An 8747-nucleotide genomic window follows, 5' to 3' on the forward strand; every position below is an offset into this window, starting at 1 on the left:
CTGTCACGATATGCACCTGTTACTCCTGTTACGACTTTCTTAATGCCACCCATCTGCATGAAATAAAAAGTTTAATAACCAAACCAGACAGAAGCCCTCCCACTGCCAGAAAGTGGCCTGCCTCATACCATATATCACCTCCTGGGGAACTGTAGCCTGTCCAGTTTCATGACACTTCTGATATGTTATTCCAACACCCAAACCCATTCTGCAAGCTTTTCCCAAAGAGGTTGGAGCTAAGAACATGCCCTCTAGGATATGTATCTGTCTTTTCTTCAGGGAGAAGTTAAGATCTTCTGATATCCAGTTTTAGAAAGCCAAACAGAGAGAAATCCTGGCCAAAACAGAATAGTCTGAGGAGGTAAATTTCATAATTTCTGCCTTCACTGATGAAGGCAATGAAAGTTCAGGAGGTGACTTCGTGCTCCGTGTAAATCAGTGACAGAGCCAAAATGGAAAGCCAGAAAGCTGTGACACCAAAATCCATACTCCCATCAACTATACCAGTCACTCAGAAGAATTTATAACAACTGGAGACTCCAAGCCAGGACACACACCTAACATTCCTTCATATTTTTTACTTACAGGAAATCAATGCTGAGGAGAAACCAGAGCCATGTGACTGAATTCCTCCTCCTGGGACTGACCAGTGACCCCAAAGAACAGGGCTGGCTCTTTGCCAGCTTCCTCGCCATGTATCTGGTCAACGTGGCTGGAAACTCAGTCATCACTGCAGCCATCCAGGGGGATGCCCGCCTCCATACCCCCATGTACTTCTTCCTCTCCAACCTGTCCCTGGTGGACATCTGCTTTACAAGTGTCATTGTGCCAAGGACGCTGGCAAACATGCCGAGCAAGAGCAAGAAGGTTCCCCTTGCCCAGGGCCTCACACAGATGTATTTCTTTGTGGCCTTTGGGATCACTGACAGCTTCCTCCTGGCGGCCATGGCTATTGACCGCTACATGGCCATCTGTAACCTGCGCATTACATGATGACCATGGGCCCCCGGTGCTGTCTCCTGCTGGTGATGGCGTCCTGGGTGCTGTCCCACCTCCACTCACTCACCCACACGATTCTCATGGCCCGCCTCTCCTTCTGTGGGCCCAACGTCATCCACCACTTCTTCTGTGACGTCCAGCCACTGCTGACGCTCTCCTGCTCTGACACCTCCATCAATGAGCTTTTGGCCTTCACAGAGGGCTCCGTGGTGATCATGAGTCCCTTCATCTTGATCATTGTCTCTTATGTTTTTATCACCCGTGCCATTCTGAGGGTCCCTTCCGGGGGAGGCAGGTACAAGGTCTTCTCCACCTGTGGATCCCACCTCACGGTTGTGGCGCTATTCTATGGAACCATAATATTTGTGTACATTCGCCCCTCATCCACCTACTCAGTGACAAAGGACCGTGTGGTGGTCACTGTTATTTATATGGTGGTAATCCCCATGTTGAACCCTTTTTATCTACAGTCTTAGGAACAAGGACATGAAACGAGCCTTGAGAAAGCTGACTAGGACAAAAGAATAGAATACTCATATTCTGCTTCCTCTAGGAGTTTACTCACTGATTCAACAATTAAAGGCTAAGCACCTATTACCTACAGGTATGAAGTTTAATTCTGTGAGAAAGGCAAAATAAATCATCACTTCTGTCCTCAAAAGTACTTATAGTCTAGTTATCAGAAAGGAAAAGATTGCCAACAGTTTGACTTTCTTTTTCATAAAATTAAATATAATAATTATAAATATCTTCATAGTTTATAAAATAATTCCCAACTCCTCCTTTCTTCCTTTATCCCTTTTTATAATCTCTAGTTCATTCATCTTATGTAAATTACCAGCGTAAACCAATATGTTTAACCATAAAAAATTAAGGAAAAAACGCTTCTCAATGTGTATTTTCAACAGTTTAGTTATACAGTTTAATGATCCTACCAAATAAGTTATCAATTCTACACATGCTTCCCTAGGACCTGCACAGATTTGCTTAGTAAAATATAATACAAATATAAATATAATAAAGTTCTAACTGCTCTACAGCCGTTTACTTCATGGTCTAAGGGGGTAATGTACTAACCTGGAGTGGTAAAAAGGCTCTAGAATTCTAAGTCAAGAAACTTTAAATTAGGTCACAACTTGGCCTTCCCAGGTTTGTGGAAAAGGCTATCACTCTCTCTAAGTCTCATTTCCTTCAATGACAAAACAGACATCTGTGTGGAATACATTCTAGAAAGGGGAGTCAGATCCAAAAACTGATGATGAGAGTATCCTCAAGGAGGGGTGATTTGGTGTGTCCTGAGTCCAGGTAGAGTGAAGAGGGCAAACCTGTTGGGAGTCTGGCTTTTGGAGACACAGCTGATTCCAGGACTGAAGCAGAGAAACAGTAAGATGATCCTGGAACATCTTGTGATAGAAAGCAAGAAAGTGCCTGGAGAATGGTGGGAATATATCAAAAGGACATAGAAGTATTATATATAACTCAGTTAAATTATATATAACTCACTGAATAAGATAAGAAACATGAGTCCATACCAGTATAGGTAAATGAACAGATGGGAAGAATTTTGATGAAGAATGGGATAGTTACATCATTTCATAAAATATCTGTTGCTAACAAAGAGGAAAAGTAACTTCACAGAGAAATCTGTCAGATGCCACTTTAATCAAGTAATCAAAATGAACATCAACAGTAATGGGACAATTCAAAATCATGTGCCACCTGATAGGATGCAATGAAGAGAATAAAATGTCACTTCTAGGATATTCCTGCCAAAAATGGATAGCCTGAATCTAGTCATGAAGAAGCAAAAAATAAACCAGATTGAGGGACATTCTAGAAAACAAGTACCCCATAATATTCAAAGATGTCAAGTGTATGAAAGTCAAGGAAAGTTTGCGGGATTATTCCAGACTGAGGGAAACAAGTTAAATGTAATACAGGATTCTGAACTGGATATTTTTATTATTCCTTTTGCTATGAACACATTACCAAGCAGTGAAACTTGATGTGGTAGATACGGTAATGTATTAATGTTAATTTCCCGATTTCTTGATTTCAATGGTTTTATTGTGGTTATGGAGGAGAATGTCTTTGTAGGAAATACATACTAAGAGAGGAAGATAGGTCATCAGGCTGCTAATTTAATCTTAAATGTGTTGTGCCATAATTGCATTTTTCTGTAATTCTGAGATTGTTTCAAAATTTTAAACAATACTTAAATCCACTAAAGACCTTCAATGTCACAAGAACATCACACCTAGTGACCATTTCTTTTTTTTTATTATGTTCAGTCAGCCACTGTATAGTACATAATTAGCTTTTGATGTAGTGTTCAATGATTCATTAGCTGCATATAACACCCAGTGCTCACCACGACACGTGACCATTTCTGAAGAAAATGAAATCTTGAAATACATATTATCGCTGTCATAAAAATTTATTTCCATGAAATAAAGATGTGGTAAATATTTCACAGCAAATTATTGTATCCTACCAACTTTGTGGAGTAATAAAACTTCCTGTTATTTTAAGTTCAATCATTTTATTCATTTACATAGTGTGTTGGATTGACTGTTATCAACTTTACCACCACTCTAGAACTACATTTCCCAGAATTCCTTTCTCTCTATGGTTCTGGGATAAAGTTTACAAATAAAGGAGCTTGTATGATATTTGGAACACAGCAGTGAAATGGAAGACACTATTCCCTGGAGACAGATGCAGCTAAATGTGTGGACACACTAAGAATTTATAACAGCTCCTGAAAAAACTCATAAAACCACCTGCTTTGCAACTGCAGACTAAGACACTTGGTGGGAACTTATCAGAGATTCTCAAGTGTTAAGGAATCTTCCAGACAAGCCTTTGAGAACCATCTGCTTTGGAATGTCAAAAGCAAGACAACAGGCCCAAAATGGAGTCATCTATTCTAAGCCCTGTGTCACCAAATTGGAGTTTAACTTAATTACGATTTCGGCTCTCCCAGAAATGGAATCTCACACCAGTCAACCAGGAATCACCTGATCAGCACTAGTTAGGTAATACACCAGGATAGACCCCTGCCATCCCCTAAAGGAAAGCCTTTGCAATAACCGACCCAATTTTTTCTTCTTTTTTTTTTTTTAAAGATTTTATTTATTTATTTGACAGAGAGAGACACAGCAAGAGAGGGAACACAAGCAGGGGGAGTGGGAGAGGGAGAAGCAGGCCTCCCACCAAGCAGGCAGCCCAATGCGGGGCTCGATCCCAATACCCTGGGATCATGACCTGAGCTGAAGGCAGACGCTCAACCACTGAGCCACCCACGCACCCCCAGACCCACTTTTTTCTTTCCTTTCTTTTTTTGAAATACAGTTGACACACAATGTAACATTAGTTTCACCTTTTTGTCTAATATAACTTCCTGGTTCCCATTCCCTTCTACCTGTAAAAAGTCTTTCATCTTGTACAGCTCCTCAGAGCTTGTTTCTATCTGCTGGTTGGATGCTGCCTGATTTGAATTGATTTTTGCTCAAATAAATTCAAAATTTTAATATGTCTCAGTTTATGTATTTTTTTTAGGTTTTTATTTAAATTCCAGTTAATAACACAGGTGCAGCCACTCTGGAAATCAGTATGTAGATTCCTCAAAAAGTTAAAAATAGAACTATCCTATGATCCAACAATTGCACTACTAGGTATTTATCCAAATAATACAAAAATACAGATTCAAAGGGATACATGCACCTTGGTATTTATAACAGCATTATCTATAATAGCCAAATTATGGAAACAGCTCAAGTGTCCATCGACAAATGAATGGATAAAGAAGGTGTGTATAAATTAACAATGGCATATTACTCAGTCACCAAAAGAATGAAATCTTGCCATTTGCAATGACATGGATGGAGCTAGACAGTATAATGCTAAGTAAAATTAGTCGGTCAGAGAAAGACAAATACCATATGATTTCACTCCTATGTCTCAGTTTATTTTTAAAAGGTACTTCTGGCCAAGGTCTTCAGTGTCAGTTTCTTTTATCTTTAGCAAAAGCTTCTCTGACCTATGTTCCTCTCATTTTTTCAACAATTCTGTAAGCTTCAAATTCTATATTATTTATTATATCAGGAACACTGAGTAGCATGTTTTTCTAATGGGTTGATAGGATTTTCAGTACCAAAGATGGCTCCAAAGAAACAGAAACTTAAATATGAGAATCTGGAATTGGTTATCCAATCTACTTAGATCTGAAGGTAGTAATGACCTCCTTGCTAGTGGAAAATGGGACACAGTTAACCCATGGAATCATTATCGACATTGTTTCAATCACCTGGGAGACCAAGCAGCCTTAGCAATAGAATGTTATAATAGAAAGAAAGAGTATAAAAAGAGGAGTGGACTAGCTGCTTCAGAATATAGCAGAGACCTTTGAGAAATATGACAAGCTCAACATTTTATATTTCAAGCTCAAGACATGAGTAGAAAGCTAAAAGCTTTGATGATTTCCCTGAAAGAAAAAAAAATCCCCTTTTTCTTCTGTCACGGGATTGAGATTAATAAAGAGCAAAATAAGAATCTTACCCTGTAGAACCCTCCTACACTGTTGGTGGGAATGCAAGCTGGTGCAGCCACTCTGGAAAACAGTATGGAGGTTCCTCAGAAAGTTGAAAATAGAGCTACCATACGATCCAGCAATTGCACTACTGGGTATTTACCCCAAAGATACAAATGTAGTGATCCGAAGGGGCACATGCACCCCAATGTTTATAGCAGCCATGTCCACAATAGCCAAACTGTGGAAAGAGCCAAGATGTCCATTGACAGATGAATGGATAAAGAAGAGGTGGTATATATATACAATGGAATATTATGCAGCCATCAAAAGGAATGAGATCTTGCCATTTGCAACGATGTGGATGGAACTGGAGGGAGTTATGCTGAGCAAAAGAAGTCAATCAGAGACATGCATCATATGACCTCACTGATATGAGGAATTCTTAATCTCAGGAAACAAACTGAGGGTTGCTGGACTGGTGGGGTGGGGGAGGGATGGGGTGGCTGGGTGATAGACATTGGGGAGGGTATGTGCTATGGTGAGCGCTGTGAATTGTGGAAGACTGTTGAATCACAGATCTGTACCTCTGAAACAAATAATACATTATATGTTAAAAAAAAGAAGAAGATAGCAGGAGGGGAAGAATGAAGGGGGGGGATCAGAGGGGGAGACGAACCATGAAAGACAATGGACTCTGAAAAACAAATTGAGGGTTCTAGAGGGGAGGGGGGTGGGAGGATGGGTGGTGATGGGTATTAAAGAGGGCACGTTCTGCATGGAGCACTGGGTGTTATACACAAACAACGAATCATGGAACACTACATCAAAAACTAATGATGTAATGTATGGTGATTAACATAACAATAAAAAAATTTTTTAAAAAAACCATTGTTAAAATGTCTATGCTACCCAGAGCAATCTACACCTTCAATGCCATACCGATCAAAATTCCAATGACATTTTTCAAAGTGCTGGAACAAACAATCCTAAAATTTGTATGGAATCAGAAAAGACCCCGAATTGCCAAGGAAATGTTGTAAAAGAAAAACAAAGCTGGGGGTATCACGTTGCTTGATTTCAAGCTATATTACAAAGCAGTGATCACCAAGACAGCATGGTACTGGCACAAAAACAGACATATAGACCAATGGAACAGAATAGAGAGCCCAGATATGGACCCTCAACTCTACGGTCAAACAATCTTCAACAAAGCAGGAAAAAATATGCAATGGAAAAAAGACAGTCTCTTCAATAAATGGTGCTGGGAGAATTGGACAGCCACATGCAGAAGAATGAAACTCGACCATTCTCTAACACCATTCACAAAGATAAACTCAAAATGGATGAAAGACCTCAATGTGACACAGGAATCCATCAAAATCCTAGAGGAGAACATAGGCAGTAACCTCTTTGACATCGGCCACAGCAACTTCTTTCAAGATACATCTCCAAAGGCTAGTGAAACAAAAGCAAAAATGAACTTTTGGGACTTCATCAAGATAAAAAGCTTCTGCACAGCAAAGGAAACAGTCAACAAAACAAAGAGGCAACCCACAGAGTGGGAGAAGATATTTGCAAATGACACTACAGATAAAGGGCTGGTATCCAAGATCTATAAAGAACTTCTCAAACTCAACACCCAAAAAACAAATAATCAAGTCAAAAAATGGGCAGAAGACATGAACAGACACTTCTCTGAAGAAGACATACAAATGGCTAACAGACACATGAAAAAATGTTCATCATCATTAGCCAACAGGGAAATTCAAATCCAAACCACATTGAGATACCACCTTACACCAGTTAGAATGGCAAAAATGGACACGGCAAGAAGCAACAAATGTTGGAGAGGTTGTGGAAAAAGGGGAACCTTCTTACACTGTTGGTGGGAATGCAAGCTGGTACAGCCACTTTGGAAAACAGTGTGGAGGTGCCTCAAAAATTTAAAAATAGAGCTACCCTATGACCCAGCAATTGCACTCTTGGGTATTTACCCCAAAGACACACATGTAGTGAAAAGAAGGGCCATATGCACCCCAATGTTCATAGCAGCAATGTCCACAATAGCCAAACTGTAGAAAGAGCCGAGATGCCCTTTTTTTTTTTTTAAAGATTTTATTTATTTATTTGACAGAGAGAGAGACAGCGAGAGAGGGAACACAAGCAGGGGGAGTGGGAGAGGGAGAAGCAGGCTTCCCGCGGAGCAGGGAGCCCAATGCGGGGCTTGATCCCAGGACTCTGGGACCATGACCTGAGCCGAAGGCAGACACTTAATGACTGAGCCACCCAGGCGCCCCCCGAGATGCCCTTCAATAGATGAATGGATAAAGAAGATGTGGCCTATATATACAATAGACTATTACTCAGCCATCAGAAAGGATGAATACCCAACTTTTACATCAACATGGATGAGACTGGAGGAGATTATGCTAAGTGAAGTAAGTCAGGCAGAGAAAGTCAATTATCATATGGTTTCACTTATTTGTGGAACATAAGGAATAGCAGGGAGGACATTAGGAGAATGAAGGGGAAAATGAAGGGGGGGAATCAGAGGGGGAGATGAACCATGAGAGACTATGGACTCTGAGAAACAAACTGAGGGTGTTAGAGGGGAGGGCAGTGGGGGGATGGGTTAGCCCAGTGATGAGTATTAAAGAGGGCACGTACTGCATGGAGCACTGGGTGTTATATGAAAACAATAAATCGTGGATCACTACATCAAAAACTAATGATGTATTGTATGGTGACTAACATAACATAATAAAATAAAGTTAAAAAAAGAAGACATACAAAATGTTACATAAGCATTTGATAAATTTATTATTATTATTATATGAATATATTCTTGAGTTTATTTAATTCTCTAGGCAACCCGCTCTGCCATACAGGTACTAAAATCTAGATGACAAACCTAAAATTCAGAGAGGCTAAGAGTTTGCACCAAATCATAACTACTCACTGGCTGACTAGAACCCAAGGATCTTCACTCTTAGGATCCTTTCCACGGCACCACACATCACTCCCCAGCATCCCAGGGATGACCCCAGGCCCAAGCCTTCTCTATTTACCTACCTCAATCTCCTCAAAATCACAATGGTAACAAGCCACTAATTATGTGAGATTCAAAGAAACTTTGTCACCCTGGAATGCAGAGATTCCTTAGTCTCTACTATCTTCCTCAAGGCTTTCTTCTTAATGAGCTCCCCCAGGGGCA

The 8747-nt window shown here is 40.2% G+C and overlaps 1 pseudogene; it reads left to right on the plus strand.

The window, feature by feature from the left end:
* Positions 1-594: 594 nt before the first annotated feature.
* Positions 595-1527, plus strand: LOC118545558 (olfactory receptor 1L6-like; annotated as a pseudogene).
* Positions 1528-8747: the final 7220 nt, after the last annotated feature.

Source organism: Halichoerus grypus, chromosome 14 (genome assembly GCF_964656455.1).
Source record: "Halichoerus grypus chromosome 14, mHalGry1.hap1.1, whole genome shotgun sequence".
Taxonomy (NCBI): Eukaryota; Metazoa; Chordata; class Mammalia; order Carnivora; family Phocidae; genus Halichoerus; species Halichoerus grypus.